Source organism: Pezoporus occidentalis, unplaced genomic scaffold, assembly GCF_034315485.1.
Source record: "Pezoporus occidentalis ecotype Australia unplaced genomic scaffold, CSIRO_AGI_Poc_V1 ctg124, whole genome shotgun sequence".
In the NCBI taxonomy this organism is placed as follows: Eukaryota; Metazoa; Chordata; class Aves; order Psittaciformes; family Psittacidae; genus Pezoporus; species Pezoporus occidentalis.
The window spans coordinates 3,163,326-3,180,570 of NW_026913038.1; the positions used below are offsets into that span (position 1 = coordinate 3,163,326).

General features: G+C 47.0%; 1 protein-coding gene across 1 annotated transcript in view; it reads left to right on the forward strand.

The window, feature by feature from the left end:
• Positions 1–17,245, forward strand: part of NEURL1B (neuralized E3 ubiquitin protein ligase 1B) — a 134,161-nt gene that overhangs the window by 21,821 nt on the left and 95,095 nt on the right. The window lies entirely within an intron of this gene.

Consider the following 17,245-nt stretch of genomic DNA (forward strand, 5'->3'; position numbering starts at 1 on the left):
TCCATTCCTAGTGACAACTACTGCAGTGACTGTTATTTTTCACAAGAGCCATTTGGCTGCTTCTCTGGCTCTTCCAGCCCCTGCCCTTGAGGAGCTGCGTGTGATCCCTGTTCAGATAGCTCCAGATGCCTCCTTAGGCCTCCCACCCTGACCCTTATGGCAGTGCTTGACATAGCATGTCCGGCATGAGAAGGCACAGGCAGTCCTGGGCCCCCAGCACAAAACCCATCTAAGCTACAGCTGTGTCCTTCGTGATTTCCAGGGAGATGGCCGGAGGTCTTGGGCCATAAACACCACAAATGGTGCCAGATGGGGCTTTATAGGATCACACCCTCTGCCCTTTTTCTGTGTATTTCAAACAAACCTGGGAGGGGTCTGGGCTGGATCCTTGTTTGTTCTTGAAGGAATTGGTGCGGGCTTCAGAGTCCTCATCCATCCATCTTCCATATGGAGATAAAAAGTTTTGGCTGAACACTGCTAAATGTGCCGTCATCTATCACAGCGGAGGCGGGATTGTGTCAAGGAAAAATAATCCACCATCAGGCTCAAAAGAAGGGGGAAAAAAAAAGGGAAAGGAAAGAAATAAGACTTCCAGTAAAAAGCCTTGCTTTTAAAAATCCAATTCACTCTTTGCCAAGTCATTGTTTGGTTTTAGACTTGCTTCACATGAAACCAACCTTTAAAGGTTACTTTTATCCTTCTTTAATGAGCTATAGAAATGAGCCTGGTCTGCTACAGGGCAGAGGCCAGGGGATGGGACTGCATGTGGAGCTCCCTCTGCAGTGGCTGTGTGAGCTGTATCACCAGCTCCCTGGGTGCCAAGTTCTGTAGCCAGCAGCTTTCAGCAAGAAACAGTGAAAGAGGATCATTGGTGTATATCTCTCCCCTTGCTGTGGTGCAAATTATATATGCTGCAGAGTGTGGGGGAGAGAGAATACATGTTGCTGTGTGTGTTTTTCTGAGGCATTCTGGATCATGGGGTTTGCATCCTGGGGACCAGGTTTTCTGAACCCCCTCCTGTGCTGGGTGCTGAGCTCTTTGGAGATGTGAAGAGCTCTTGGAAAACCTGACCTGGGGAGCGTTAACCATCTGCAGACCTGGCCTCCATCCTGCCCACGTGAGCAATGGGAGATCTGTGCTCCTTCCCTAAGCAGAACACCAATAGCTGGAGCCCTGTGCTGCCCCTTCTTTCCTCTGCACTGCCCAGGCACGTTTAGGTGATCATGAGGGTGTCTGAGCACCTCTGCAAGGATGGACTGTCCCTGCTCTGACCAGCAGCAGTGTCTGACTTGTTATAAGGGCTCTGCCATAGGGCAGTATGAGGGAGATGTGAGGAGGGTGGGCATGAGGCAAAGGGAGTTTCGGGTCCTCTCTGCTACAGGCCATCTCTGTCCTCCTCACTGGACCAGTCTGTATGGGAGGAGGTTGAGGGCTGTGATGTTTGCTATATTTGCTGCTGTTGTGTGAAGGCTGATGCGTGCTTCCCTCAACAGCAGGACCAGTCACCCAGGGATGCCGTGCATGAGCAGGATGTGGTGGCTTAGAGAAGGGTTGTCTACTGGGGAGCTGCCAGTGTAGAAGGCACTTTGGGGAAAATCCCTATGGGCCGGAACTGAGGATGCTGCTGTTTTCTATAGAAGGCCACTGGAGGCAGTGGGCTATAAACAACTTTCCTATGGGAAAGTAAACACTAGTTCCATTTTTAACCCTTGCTAATTGAGTCCAGGGTGAAACGTGACCCCAGGTTACATAGTTGTAATGCCTTCTCTGTGTGCTGGGCTCTGAGCCCTCAGGAAGGAGAAGGAGCAGTAGTTTGCTGGTTTTGGCCCAGCTCCATGAAAAAGTGAATTTTTTAGTGGCTGTAAATAAGGAAAATCGAGAAGCAGGAAGTGGACATCTCCTTAACAGATGTTGGAGCTGACAGCCCTGTGCATGGCTTCAGGGATGCCCACCCAGGCCAGCGTTTGTGGCTCAGGAAATCATGGGAGGGTGGCAGGATAGTTTGGGGTCCCTGGTGGGACCATGAGGTGGGAGCCTCTGTCCTGAGAAACATGAACTGGCCCTGGAATGCCATGGCAGGAAGGAAGACATCCCACATGATAGGCAATTGTTTCTGGCAGGGGTCTCCCCTCCCTGCTCAGCACAGGTATAATGACCTTTCCATGCTCTGCTCTATGCAGACGTTCACAGATGGAGTTGTCCCACGGAAGCAGGGAAGTAGAAGTAATCCTGTGAGATTAGTGGGAGTTGTGCTGGACGCTGGTGCTGTTACAAACCATCTCTGTGTGTTTTGGAGCCCCATGGGCATCCCCAGTGTCTGGGAAGGGGCTGGAAGTCACACCTTGTAGCAGCAGCCTGCATAGGAGATACAATATCCTGAGCAACTGGGATCTCCTCCTGCTCCCTCTTGCCTCTTATTTCCAGAAGGCTTTGTAATTTGATGGTTACACTAAGACAACAGTGATAAATAATTTATTTGAGCCTCGTCATTAAAAATAGATGGCTGTAGCCTAAAGGTGACTTGTGGGGTAATTTGTGCCTGCTGTTTGGCTTTCTTATAGAACCTGAAAAGCTACTGTTTGTTTTTTTGTAAGTACTGATGCTCTTTTTCTCCACATTTACTTTTCTTCCAACCTTACAGATATTAAATATGCCCTGTCAGGTTGGTTTTGTTGCAGTCCCTTAGGAAGAGCTGCCCATTGGGAGCTTTCTTTGCCTTGGGGACATCAACAGATCATTTCTCCTCCATGAGAAAAACAATGGACAGGAGCGTAAAATGAGAACTTAGAAAAAAGTGAAGGCAGGGGGTTACCAACAGCCAGCAGTTGCTCTGGACTTGCTTGTTCAGATGCCCTTCTACTAAAGTCCTTGTTGTCTGTAGAGACTTTGAGGAAAAAGGCTAGACAAGACCTGAGTTTTTGACATTAAATACCTCCAGACCCCCTCAGGAGGGAGCAGGCCAGCTGCTGATAAGGCTCCAGATGTTGCTTGTGGGAATGGATCTCCCATGGGCACCAGCTGGCTGCGAGCTTCTGTCTGCGTGGGGCAACTTCTGTGAGTCTTGTCCCCCAAAATGGCAGGAGATTCATCTCTGGGTCGACCTAGGAATGTGGGGTGGGGAAGAAGAAACATCAAGAGGTCAATGGCAAGCCCAGAGGATCCTCAGCTCTGTGCATGGGTCTCCAGACGCAGGACACGTTTCAGGTGGCTGAGCACTGGACAAGAAGCATGTGTTTTGGCTGCCATCCCTTGTGTCTCTCTAGGCAACCGAGCAGGCTTTTTCTTGAAGGCTTTGTCATTGCCAGAGATCCACACCAGGAAGCTGCTGAGCCCAGATGAGATAGGCTGGCTTTGGTCCCTCCTGGTGGCTCATAGACTTCAGAGCAGCGTGAGCTGCGTGGAGGCAAGTTGTCTGCCTCTCAAACTGCCAAGGTTGATCTGTGCTTTCAGCTGCAGATCATCAAAACAACAGAGCCAACAGGGCTGGAAGGGAACAAGGGAGTATGTTGCAGGAATGGTGCAGGGGCAGCACTGGAGATGGAGAAGACGGGTTGGAAGGGAGCATGGCACATGGTCCAGGGCTACAAGAAGAGGGTGGTGACAGTGGGGTGCAATGAGTGGCAGAAGCTCCATCACTGGGAAGTGTCACATCACTGTGTGGTGATGCTGCTGGCATAGGTCATGCCACAGTTTGCAGAGCTTCCCCGAAAATGGGGAGCTGTCCCTTTTGTTCTTGAAGACAAAGGCTCTGGATCTCTTCCAGAACATAATCATTTGGTTTGGAACAAGAAATTCTCTATTAACCCTACTCCCCTCTTAGCCCAGTAAACAGGAGATGCCAAGCAATCCACTTGCCTCTTCCACCCCATGGAAATCCTGGGAAATAAATGTTTTGCTGTTAGCACAAAACAATTAGAAACAAGGGTTTGTGCTTTCTTGCTGGTTGCGCCTTTTCCCACCTCCTTGATTAATCTTGGATGCAGATGCCAGTCGTTAGCTGCACAGCTCGGGATTTGGTGCATGTGGCCAGGACTTGACTGGTGAGTCTTGTAGCAACAGAAGCAGATGCAACATCTGGTTAGGGGGCAAAAAACCCCATGGAGCTTGGCTGGGAGAGAGGAAGGGTCAGGCGGGTGGAGAGGGTACAAACAAACTAGTGTTCAGGGTGGAAAAATGTGATCTGGATTCTCCATAACAAATCAGTCTGCTCTCCTGGAGGCAATGACTGGAAAGTCCCTGAGGATGATGAGGGGCAGTTTGTGGAGAGGCACGTGTGGGTGGGAACATCCTCCCCAAATTCTCTTAGGAGGCGTTGATGAGGGCCACTGCTGTTACAGCTGATTGATTGCTGCTGAGCAGGGAAAAAGCAGTGATGTCAGACAAAAGCCATCAACCAGGCGGGGGACTGGGGGTGTGTGACACTGTGACACCGTGCCATGATGAGGATATTAATTCTCAATTAACTATTATTGCTGAAAGGCTGTATTGTTCCTCAGGGAGGGACAGATGATGAGCTAAGTCATCCTCATTATTTCAGCTGGCGGTCCCCGGGCATTCACTGGGAACAGACCCTGCTGGTGCTGGTGGCAATGGTGCAGCATCCACTGGAGGTGGCTTCCTGGCAGTGACAGCCCTGTGCTGACCTTGCCTGATGTGGCATGGATCAGCCTTGGCACAGCTGAGCAACCTCCACTACCAGCCTGTGTGTGTGTTGAGTGTGTTTGCATTGTCTCATTTGGGGCTGAGAAGAGCATGTTCAGGGCAAGAAAAGGTGCTGTGTTTTTTCCAAGCAGTGCCTGGGCATGGGGGAATAGAATCCTGGGCAAAGAAATGGTGCTAGTGTCCCCTGGGGGAAGGGATGCTCTAATAAATGAGCGAGTGGAATCCCGGGGGCTAGCAAAGTGTTGTGGACACTTTGGATGTGTTTTGATGGGTCAGCAGGGACAGATAAACTGGAGAGTGACAGAAACCAGGCAGCTGGTGGGAGAGTGTTCAGGCTTGGGAAAGACGGCTGCAAAAGTGAAGTTCACTTTGTCTAGAAGTTCCTTTTCACTCTTTGCCAGACTGAGCCTGTGACTGCCCTTAGGTTCACTAAACAGAAAGGGGCAGTTTCTATAGGACCCTTTCCTTCTCTATCCCAGTGAGGATCATGGCTGGTGTTGCAGAGCGATTGCAATATCAGATTGTCTTCAGAGTTCGACAAGTCATCTTGCAAGATGTGAAATAAATTGTTTGCACAAAGGGTTTGTGGAAGAGGCACTTAACCGAGAGGAAGATGTCTGGTTTCGGAGCTGTCAGCTCTGAGTGGACAACATGTACGTCTTTATGTGTATGGCTGGCAAAGTGAAGCTTTTCTTGGTAGACATCAAAAGTAAACATCACTTTCAGGCAGGGAAAAACCCACAACAAAGAGGGGAGGTAAGGCCCTTGCCCGTGTCCGTGAGCAAATCATGGAGCTATAAAAAGAGCAGCTGGTTCCTGGCAGCTTCGCGCACGGGTCCCTTGAGTGTCCTGCCTGCCCCAGGCTGAGCTGCTGGTGTCTGGGAAGGGGATAAAAGAGCAGCAAGGAGTTGACTGCTGAAAATTTCCTTCCTGATGCTGAGAAGGACGATCAGTTCTTTCTCGGGGTGAATCACGCTCCAGCGCTAAGCAGCTAATCCTGCCGACTGTAGCTGTCCCCTGATAAGCCATCCAGCCAGTTCTGATTAGTTTCCAGCAACTCCATTAGAAAAACAGCTTTAGAAGAAATTTGAAGTCAATTAAGTTTTATGTGGCTAATGTTGATAATTATTATTACTTTTGTTAGTTTGCCTAATCCATCAAGATTCTCCCATTAATAGATATTATGAATTTGTACCTACAGTTCACTGACTTCCACCAGTGGATTTCGGAGCATTTCCCCAAACTGTTCTCTATTTTGTTTTACTGCAGATTAACATTTTACTTAAAGTTAATTATTGCGAGCTGTAAGTTTCCACAGTGTCCTATAAACATAAAGCAAGCTTTGCAGTCTGGGTTATTTTTACCATGTGTCAGGCAAAGAAACACAGGATGCTGAAAGGCACATGATTGACAACGAAAATTGGCAGATAAGTGATTCGGAATAGCATACCCCTCTCTGTGCTGGAGGTAAGAATTGTGATGGATATGGAAGGAGAAAAAAAGAGGGCCAGAGATAAGCTAAATTACTTGCCCACAAAGACTGCTCTGCACTAGGGCAATTCAAGAGATCCCCTTGCCCTGTGGTGGATGCGGATCCCCTTTTGTGCACCAGCTCAGAGTGGAGCAGCCAGGCTCTCTGAAGCTGCTTGCTGGCAAAGGAGCCTTTTTGTTGTGCCCTTACAACACTCATTGCTGTTGGTGGGAAGGTTTGAACGCAGCCCGCAAAGAGCCTGGTTTAAAAACAGATTGAGGGCTCCAGGCAACCTCTGTAACTCCAACATGTGTTCAGGCAAACTGTGTGCATAATTCAGCACATTAGTTGTGTTAACAGAGCTCCTTGCCAGCGAGCGGAGTGTTTGTTTGGAGATGGCACTGTGATCCCTGTGTATGTGTGCAAGGATTATTTTCATTCCTAAAAAAAATAACAAACCACAAAACTATGGAATCCATCATATATAAGCAGCACTATGTCAGGAGTTCCCTGAGCACAGCACTGGGGGCTCTGCTTGTTGTGCTTGGCTCTGAGAGAGATTCCCATTGTGATGTTTGGGGCAGCAACTGATCCTCATCTGTTTTAGCTTCCCTCTTTGATGGAGTAACAATATGCGTTTATGCTGCAAGATAGGTTACTCAGGCAGGACCACGCTGCGGGGGGTTCGATGGTAGGGATGGCACAAGAAGGACCCCCTTGCCCAAGATACTCTGGGCACTGGGTGGTCAGTACTTTTTTTCTAAGCACAGTTCTATCTTTGGGTATTTTGTTAATAAAGGCATGTAGTTTTGTGCAGTTGAATTAGTTCTGTACAGCTGATAACAGGCTTACCACATCCTTTGCATAGCGACTGATCTACTGGGTGGTTTTGGTCAAGACACTCAGCTTCCTGCTCTGCTGCAGTTCTCCACCTCAAATTGGCACCGTGTTAATTTACGTCTCAGTTTTAATTTTGAGTGCAACTTTAATGGAAATGTTAATTTGCAGCGAGTACTTCACAGGGTATTATTTGGGAAAATGCTTTCAAGTTTTCCATATGGTTATCAGATAGTGACTGCAAAAACCCCAGCCCTCTACTAGATCTAAACTAACAAAGGTTGTAACAATGATTAGTGAGAATAGAAGTGCTTTGTGGTCAGTTAATGTTCCGTGTGATTATTTATGGGTAGCTTTCTGACCATCTTGTGAGAAGTATCATAAAATTTGTGATTTATTACTGGGAGAAGGCTGCTGTTGGGACATGTTAACACTGCAGTTTCTCTGCCTCCCCTACTCTGTTTGTGTGGCTGGGCATCAGTGTCACAAATATTTATCCACAGATATCCCCATGTTTGTTTATGCCTTGTTTTTCTTAATGCTCTCTTGCTGGGGATAGGAAGTTCTTGCAGTGGCCTTTGGTGAGCGTGCCTGGCATTGCAGGAGCCAGAGTACAGCACACAGGAGCTGAGCAAACACCTGAGCAGGTTTTCAGACAGGGCTATTGACACCTGATGAGCATTTCAGACCCATCTCTTGTGCTGCCACTGCTTTGGAAAGCTGTACACCTGGTGCATTCCTTAGGGGTCTCCCTTATGGTTACTTGCCACTCCTTTTGCAGTGGCAGAGGAAGGGTGCTTGCTCTGAGACTGCCCCTTTTCTGCCTCCTGCATTCAGCATGAACTTAGGTGAATCACTTGTACCCACTCTGCTTTGGTTTCCTATCTCAACAACTGGGAATAAAGCAGTTGCCAGCTTTGTACAGTGAAAATCAGAGATCAGCCCCATAGACATGTCTTAGACAAGGAGAAGGTGTGGATGAAATGAAGTCTCTCTTCTCTTACCCTTGCATCCAACTGGCTCCTCATGGGTGACCTGTCCAGAGCATGGAGCTGATATGACAAGGTTTTGGGGAGGTGATGTGGTGACAGCAAGGTGGGATGAGTATATTATGAACTGGTTGAAGTCTCTGGTAATTTTGGATAGGCAGTCCTGCAGGATGCCTCCTGGCTATGTTCCCAGCACATCCCTGTATACTGGTGACCAGCATGGGAACACAGAGCAACTCAGCCTTGCCTTTTTCCTTAAGGAGAAAATGTTTGCTGAAAAGAGTTGTGTTGGGTGCAGATGTTTTGTGTCTCTCATCCATCGAGGTCAGTTGGAGTTCTGCCAGCATGAGTGACGTGTGTGTAGAAGAGGCCAAAATCTTCCCACAGATGGGAGCTGTGGGACTTGTCCATGTACTCTGAAGGACGGTAGCTTGGCTCTTAGTAGCACTGCACCACAAATAGGGCCTGAGGCCAAACTGGTGACCCTGGTGCAAATTCAGGCTAAGAAGATCTTGTGTAGCACCACTGGTCTCTGTGAAAAGTTGGAGATGACTCATTTCCCAAGTGAATTCATGAGCTCCTGTCTCTCCTCCCTTTGGGCATCTTGCTGCTAGCATTGGTCTTCTGACCTGCCTGCATGATGCTCTTTGCTTGCTAGTTCTGTTTATAGGGAATTTAATAAGATATCAATTAAAGAAATGAAAGAAAACAAACTGAAGATGTCTGTCAGTGGAAAATGTGGAGTGAGGCAAGGTTATTGGGAGCAGTTGTTTAAAATCTTATCAGCTCTTTTTATAGTCCCTGTTGCTGTGGGACAGCTGAGCTGGACCCATGTGCCTGAGCAACTGGTGGCAGCCCCTGTGCTGGACCCTGTCCCTCTGCTGGGATCATCATGCTGGATTGCTCCCATCTCCCCTGCTCCTTATAAAAGGCAAAGATACCGATGAGAGAAGTGGACTTGAGGGAGTCCCTCTTGTAAAGAACATGCTGGATAGATTGCTAATTAGCCCTCATGATTTAATGTTTTCCTGTTTGCATACCACATGTTTAGGGGATATGGTATTTATGGTCCTACAGGGAGGATGTGAGCTGGCATGGAAAGAGGAGATTTCTGTTCCTTCAGAGCTTTATGATCATTTTTCCTCTCGAAAACTCCAGCTGTGGCAATACCAGGAAATTAGAAATTTGTTTCTGACTGAGTGAATTAGCATCTGTGTCTCTAAAATCTGCTTCTCTAAGTTTTGCTGCACCCTAAGTATGATTTTGGCTTGCTGCCTCACACCTCTGCAGTGTCAGCATTGGGAAAGCTTTCCGCTGCAGTAAGAGGTCATCTCAAACAGTCTCAAAGTCTGTCTGGGATCTCTGGTGTGTTCAGCTCTCCCATGGTTTCAGGAAGGTGGGTATGAACATACAGAAACCCTCTGGTCAGGGTATCTATAGGCTAGGATCTCCATTCCTGGCCCTGTGGGCACTGGGGTCAGTGTGAGCACTGAGGGTGAGCCAGCACTGCCCGTGTGTTCCTGGCATCCCTGCACCCTTCTTCCAGAGTGAACTGGAGGTAAATGACTTCTCTTTTTTCTCTTTTGATTTTCTCTTTTGAGCTGCTTCTGCTCTGTATTCCCAACCTGGTGTTATCTCTGGGCAGACTGTGATGTACAAAGTGAGGACTTGGTTGTCTTTGCCTAGATGAAGTCTCAGCCTAACTCGTCCCTACTGTTGCTGTCACTTCTTTCTGATCTCTTCTGCTCCTGCTGCTGGATTTGTCAGCTCCTGCTGTGGCCACCTCTGCTCCAGCAGCCTCTTATTTGTCAGGTACCACCTCTCTTCTCCGCTTCACCCCACCAAAGCTACCACAGAAAGCAAACCATCTCCTCCAGCCTTATTAAAAACACAGGGGGTATGCATATGCATAGCTCCTGGGCTCCATTTTATATTGTTTGATCAGTTGAGAGCAGGAGGAAGGAAAGTGCTGAGTTGAGGGAATTCAATAGGAGCTGTTAAAAAAAGATGTGTCCAAAAACACAAATATGATCTCATGCAACATAGACGCTGTGATTTGGGAACTACAAAGGGCTGTTTCTTTGTGTCTGGGCAAACAAAGGAACAGAAATAACAACCCAGAAATATTAGTTCATTGTCAAAATGATATTCACCCCCTGGCCATATGATTTATATGATGCAGGAACCAGGGCAGCTTGACTTTGCTTTGTGTAAGTAAAGTGAAAGACCAGTGAAAATCCATGTGCTAGGCTTAGCTCTGGATGCTTCTGTAGCCTTAGAGAAAATGCACTGCTGTGGTCTTTAAGCCACCAGAGTGGCTTCTTCATGCCCATGTCAGAAAATCAGCCTTCAAGTCATGCTGTGGCTGAAATGTATCTGGTGCCACTGCCGGTTCTAATTTAGGAATATCACTTGGAGGTTATCAAATAAGCAATACTTTGATCCTGCCTTGGCATTTGCATACCCAGCAGCATCCTGCAGGCTTGCTCTGGGTGTTCTTGCCAGCTGTCTCCCATTGCCATTTCTGTCCAGTAAAACCAGCCCAAGCCCATCCATGGCAAAAGAGCTGTGAAGGAGAACCAGGATAAACTGGGTTTACAAAAGGCCCTTGGGGAAGGAAGGGTGTTTCAGAGGCTGCTCTCAGTCTGGTTTACTTTTTGTCTAGACTGTTCCAATCTATCCCAATCCCTGTACATCCCTGGGCACACTGCTGTCCATTAAATACCATGCATACCCCATCACGGGCCCTGGGAAGCCAAAGACATCAAAAGTGAGGAGATGTTAAAAACATGAGGTTAAAACAAAAGCTAGAAATGGCACTATGCTTGTGGGTCAGCATGAGACCCTGCTCCACTCAGCCATCTTCTTTTTATCTTCCTGTTTCCTGTGGAATCTCTCCCCCTCCTCAGGATCCTTTTTTCCCTTTTTAACATTTATTTGGATGTCTGTGTCTGTGCAGATCAAACAACATGCTCCCACCATTGCAAGTCAGTGAGTCACAAAAGCCATAATGACTCTATCTTAAAAATAACCCCAAAGCCCTAGTGCAATTGCTCCGCAGGCTGGGATTTGTTCTTGCATTCTCTAGGGAAAGTCAGAGGCAGACTGAGGAAGAGACCCAGGGAGAGAGGGTCGCTCTCTTGGACAGGCTTTGATGACATTTCATATCTGCTTTTTGTCCTCTTTGCAGCTCAGCTTTACGCTCTGATGTGAGCTCTGTGAAATGGATGTTTCCTTTCAACCCTCCTCCACCTCCATTCCTTTTGCTTTCGTCTCCTTTTCTTCCTCCATCTTCTTTTCCACGGGGGATGGTGGGGGATGGGGGTTTAGAAAGATCTCACCTGTTAATACAACCATGCCTGCTCCAGCATTAGTGTGAAACAAAGGTTTCACTTGCTCAGCTCTCTTCTCCCGCAGGCAATGGGAGGGAATGGAAGAGGAGAGGCAGGGTTACTTTTTGATGATGCTCTATTGACAATGAGTTTTTCATTAAGCTTGAGCCTGGTCCATTTCTAAAGGCACAGACTCCCAGCGTTGAGTATTTGGGAAAAGGAGCAATGCCCTGCAGGATGCTGTATTCCCTGGACCAGCATGGGAACACCTGTGTCTCTGCCTTGGGCTTCAGTGGAGGAACTGCAGAGCATGCTGGGCAATGGGTGCTTGACCCACCTGCAGGGTTGGTGCAATTTAAGGATGCTCTGGACAGTAACAGAAACTCAGGTGCTGGTGCAGCTCAGTCTTGGGGTGACTCCCTCAAGCTCGCATGACGTTCTCATTTGTAAAATGGGGGATAATGCCTCTCCCTTCCTCAAAATTGCTCAGTTGTTTAGTTCACCCATGATGAGCAGTGGTCAGATCTCCACCAAGTGCTTCTCTGCTGTTGGTGTGTCATGTGCCCTTGCATTTGGAGCCCACTCCTGCTGGAGGTGACAGGGATTTCTCATCATCTAAATGGGATGCTGGAGCATCCAGCTGAGTATCTGTGCCATTTTTTCCTACCCGTAAAATAGCTGCAGTACAACCTTTCTTGAGACTTAATCCAGCAATTATATCCATGACTTGTTTTGAGCTGCTGATCTTTGGATGCCGTTTTGTGACCCCAGGAGTGACCCCACTAGGACAAAGACCATGTGGGGTGAAATGGCACATACCATCACTTGCCTATCTCAAGGGGCATACACTGGTGGCCTCAGCTTTATCTTTGTCACTGTCATTAGATAAGGGTGATGTTGGCAAGTGGCTATCCCAGGATAATCCAACAATAAGAAGTTTAAGCATGAGGTGAAGGGGATGGAACTGCCCTTGTTCAGCCTCTTGGTTTTCCTGTTTTTTTCTGCTTTTTACTGTTCAGGGCAGAAAGTGTGACTCTTCCAGATTCCTAGTTTCAAGTTGCCATCTCTTAATGTCTCTGTGTCTTCTGTTGTATTTCCTGCAGCTCTTCATGGTGACTCCCCAAAACCTCACTGCACAGCTGGTGGGTATTTCTTTCCCTCTGATATGTGAAAGGAAAAGCACTTGTTGGAAAGATGTGTTGTAGGTGGATGGAAGGTGTTCATACCTTTGGATGTAGATGTATCTTTTGAAGAAAAAAATCCCAGACCCTCAGTCCAGAGCACCCTCAAAGGCTCTGGAAGATTTGATCTCCTTCCAGATATCTGAACTCTTTTAATCTGAAAGAAAAGCTGGCCCCCTGAGGTTTGCTGGTGTATCTGAAATGGCCATGGACTTTCCACCAGCTCCTCAAGTGTGTTGTGATAGTCACCTGCACTCTGTCTGCTCCCTGCTCTGGGTTTGGGCCCAGGAGAACTATACATTATACTCAATTGTGTCATATTGTACTGGCTGCTTTTGGGAGGAATGAGACTGCTGAACTTATTTTGCCTCTGATCTGATCAGATAGAAATGGAGGTCTCCAGATGGGCAGCCAAAGGGCTGCGCTAAATACTAGTGCTCCACCTCACTGAGATCTGCCTTTTCTAGGCAAAACCTCAGAACCCTGAGGCATGAGTTAGATCTTTGCTCCTTCCCCAGATGCTCTACAAGGCAGTGTGCTCACCCGCTCTACATTCCAAGTAGAGCTTCTTATCAGCTGGCCACTTCAGTCTGAGGGGTTGGTCGATACTGAGCTGGTGCTGGGAATGCGTGGTCGGAAGTCACTAATTGTTTAATGCACGATGTTATCACTGTTCTAGTAATAGCGATGGTGCAAAACTGAGCGAAAGCTCCAGCTCTCCTTGCTATTGCTTTCCCAGGAACTCCTAACCTCCTCGGTGCTGCACTGTCCTTTCCATTGCTTTCTCACTGGGGAAGCTACTGCACTGACTCCAGCCTCTTACTTGCATACATGAGTTCCAGACCCTTTGCTTCCTGAGTTATTTCTTCCCTCAGTTCTAATGGATTTAATTCTCCTGCTCAAGCAATAGTGGTTTACACTTCTAAAGTGAAAAGCCCTTGTGGGCTGTGTTGCTCTAGATAAACTGAAGTATTACATGCTCTACAAACCCATAGTATGCTTCATAGACTGATTTAAAAACCATGTTATGCTCTCAGCTTTAATGTGCTAAAGAACAGCCAGGACCTTGACAGCTTGCTAAATAGGAGTAGTGATTTGGAACCGTTATTTGCAAGAGTGTATATGTCTGGCTGAACAGCCCAAATTGTAGCCTCTGTGAGAGTAGTTGCAATTAATTACATATTGCTGCAAGATTCTGGCCTGGATTCCTGCCTCAGTTGTGCACAAAAAAGAAGCACAAAACTGGCAGGGTGGTATGAAGCAAAACAGAAAATTAAGGGAGGGTGAAAAGCCTTGCTGGTGGTGATTAGTTGGGCAGGGTGGAGGGACAGGGAAGGAGGGGAGATGAGTATTTGCTAGCAATACCTTGCCTGAGAAAAGATGCTGGCACCTATTGTAAGGCATGGCATAGGACATGACTGTGCAGTCATGCCCTGAGACCAGGAGCTGTCAGGAAGGAACCCCTCTCTTGTGATGGCTGTACAGCTGTGTGAAGCACTGAAATTGGAGCAGAAATGAACATTGGCTTTTTTTCTGTCCGTACTTTAGTAAACTGATCTCATTTTAGCTGTGACATCTCTGTAATTCTCATTATTGGAATTAGCAGTGTAGAGTTTGACTGTCGGAGACAGAGGTCTGCCATTGTGGTTTGCTCAAGCATAGGTTTTACAGAGGTGCTGGAGTGCCACATGCATACAGAAAAGCAAAGATTTTTTTTTCAGTTTGAAGTATTATTCTGAAGAGCAAAAGCTCTGAAACTGCAGCCTAAGTAATCTAGTTATTAATAGTGATGCTCATTTTGAGCACCTGGAGCTGAATGGGTCTGCACAGACTTATTTCTGCAGGATGTCCATTTGTCAAAGTACATGACTGGACTAGCAAGCAGTTGCCAGTCTGTAGGACTTTCTTGACCCCTGAAATCACTAGCAATACTCGCACCACATCTCTGAGCAAAGGCGATAAAGAAGCAGCAGCAGGATCATTACCCCGGAGTAGGATACGAGACAGACGCTCACAATGTTTCTGGAACATTGCAGCCACCTCTGGATAAGTTTGTGGTTTGTTTTTCTGATGTCTGCCTTATTCACTATGTTCCCTTTTGCTTTTCCATTTGAGTTTCTTTGCAGTGCTGCTTGTTTGCCTAAGAGGTATGTCCATGTGAATTAGAGAAAAATCAGTTATGCTTTGAAATATCTCAAGATCTTTTTTAAGAAAACCCCACATTTTCTCAGAATATTATTTACTGACACGGTAAGCAGCATCTAAACCTGGTCTTAAAATCTGTTGTCTAAACAATCCTCTTGTGCTTAACAATTGACATGTAGATGTCTTTCTGAACACATGGCCTCAGATAATTAACCTTCACAGCACCACTGAGACCTGTAAAGGTCTTGCTGTGAGCAGCAGCGAGGTGAACTGCCTCAGGTCAGCAGGAATTGGTGATGGAGCTGGGATTGGATCCAGTCTTCCTGAGGCAGTCTGAAGTCTAGTTTTTGAGGAATGTCTCTAAGTACATCTGGAAAGTTGTTTTTTATTTAAAAAAGAAGAAAACCCAAAAGCTATTCATAGCACAGCCGTTGCGGAAACAGCATCTATTTGTTCAGTACTAAGAGTAAGAAGTTTCTTAATGGACTGGTGGAAAGGCTGCAGGGAATTCTTACAGATGAAAGTCTCTAATGGTTATTGCAAACTTCTCCTCTGAGGTGGATATGTATTTGTACCAGGAAATTGAATTAGAGCTTCTTACTTCTTGACTGCTCCAATGAAACTTGGGTAACCTCGACTGAAACTCCCCTGGGTAACTGCAGGGTTGCCTGTGTGAAATGTCTGCTCTACACTGGTCCCAGACCAAAGGCTACCAAAATCATCTCACTGTCCTCCTGTCCAACACCCTCAACACAGTAACACGGCATGATGTGGAAGTCTGGTTTGGATGCTGGCAGTATGAAATTCTGGAGTTCTTATAGACTTGGGAGGAAAAACACTGTAATGAGGAAACCTTCACTTCCAAAGTTGCTGTCAGACATTCTCTGGCACTGAAAACCACCTGCATCTCCTGTTCCCTATTAATTATTAGAGACATTCAGCTGACACAATATGGGGATGAATTCCTTCCTGTGGTGATAGTTTAAAGCTGGTTCACTCCAGAACTGCTGTGTGGTTCACAACTCACTCTCTGTTCCTGCTTACTGATGTGTGCCAAGCCTGTATTATCCATTGAGCAGCGAGTGGTCACAGAGGCTGATGGTGCTTGCCTTTAGATCCCAGCTTCTGCAGGTTTTTTGTCAATTAGTGGAAGTTGCTTGTGGAAAAGAATTCTGTTTCCCTGCTCATGAAATGGGAGTTCTGTTTCTCTCAATCTCATGCTACTTGCCAAATGTTTTTACATAAAAGATGAAAAAAGAGCTCAGAGGAGGGATCTCAAGGGATATGAACCAACTATCAGCAGACCTTCAGCTGGAGGTAATGAGATGGAGAACTAGTAACCCCATGGGTGGGTCAAGCTACACTAATTATGTACCTCTCTGTGTAACTGATGATCCCCCCAGTACAGAGTTCCGCTTGCCAGTATCCTGGCTCAGGTTGTGAATGCTCAGTCACCTGGCACAGCTGTAATTAATCCCTCTGTGCCCATATGGTAGGCAGGTGCTGGAGCTTTCCATCAGGGATTTGATCCTGTTCTTGCTCCTGGTGTTGGGTTTCCCTGTGGGAGGCTGAGATGGGAAGGCAGGAGCGCTGCCTGCTCAGACCCTGGGAAGGTTCTTTGGTGTCTGAGAGCTGAAGCCAGAGCCTGGATCTACTTGGAGAGTGCGTGCAAGAGCACCGGGGGGTTTCTTGGCTTCTGTGATGGGAGCAGCCCTCTGGCAATAATCAACTCGGGGCATGTATGGCATGATGTCTCTGAGGAATGAAGTAATGAGAGGGAAGTACAGCAGCTTGCAAGGTAGGAATGCAAAATCTGCCCTAAAACTCCATAATTAACACATCTAGGTGTTTGGCATAGTGTAACCTGTTGTGTTGGGAATATGTGCAATCCATGTAAAAGAAGGTGCAGAACAGTCAGATAACAATTACAAAAAGGTACTTGAAACCTCTGGCATCTTTTGTCATGCTGGCTGTAAGGCCATGGGGCTCTGGACAAATTTTAATGACTTTTTTTTTTGAGTCTAGTGAGAAAAGCTGTGTAGCTCCTCCTGCATTTACAGCTTTCTCCATTTGCAGTTGGCCTGTGTGCAGCTGATGCCTAAAGCAGCTGATGCCTTCTGCTCTGGTACCAACTGCCTTGTGCTGGGGGGTAAATCAATCCTCTTGGAGCGTTAAAATCTTCTGTGATTAAAGGGGCCAGGCAGACTGTGCAAGTCACTGTTTATGTTCCAGATAGGATGTGCTGCATCCAAAGCTGCGTAACGAATCTGAATTAAATCCCTTCTGGTAGGCTGATGCACCTCATCTGATTGCACCGGAGGTACCTAGCTTTATGGGAGCTGGCCAGGTGGCTCTCTGTTTCTTCTTTCTGTTGTCTCTGTGTTCCCCTTACTCCATTTGTGTTGAAGGCTGCTTGGAGACACTTGGGAATTAATTGACTGGGATTGATTTTGGTAGTTCTTATATCCCTCCTTCCTGATAAGCATCCTGCTGTAGGAGACACTTGGCATGTCTATCACCTGAAAGACAGTAAGAAACTTGAAGAGAACACAGCAGGGCCATGGTTCATTAGTTAGGGCACTTAATCTTCATGGTTTATACTGAGTTTTGTGTTAAGACATAGCAACT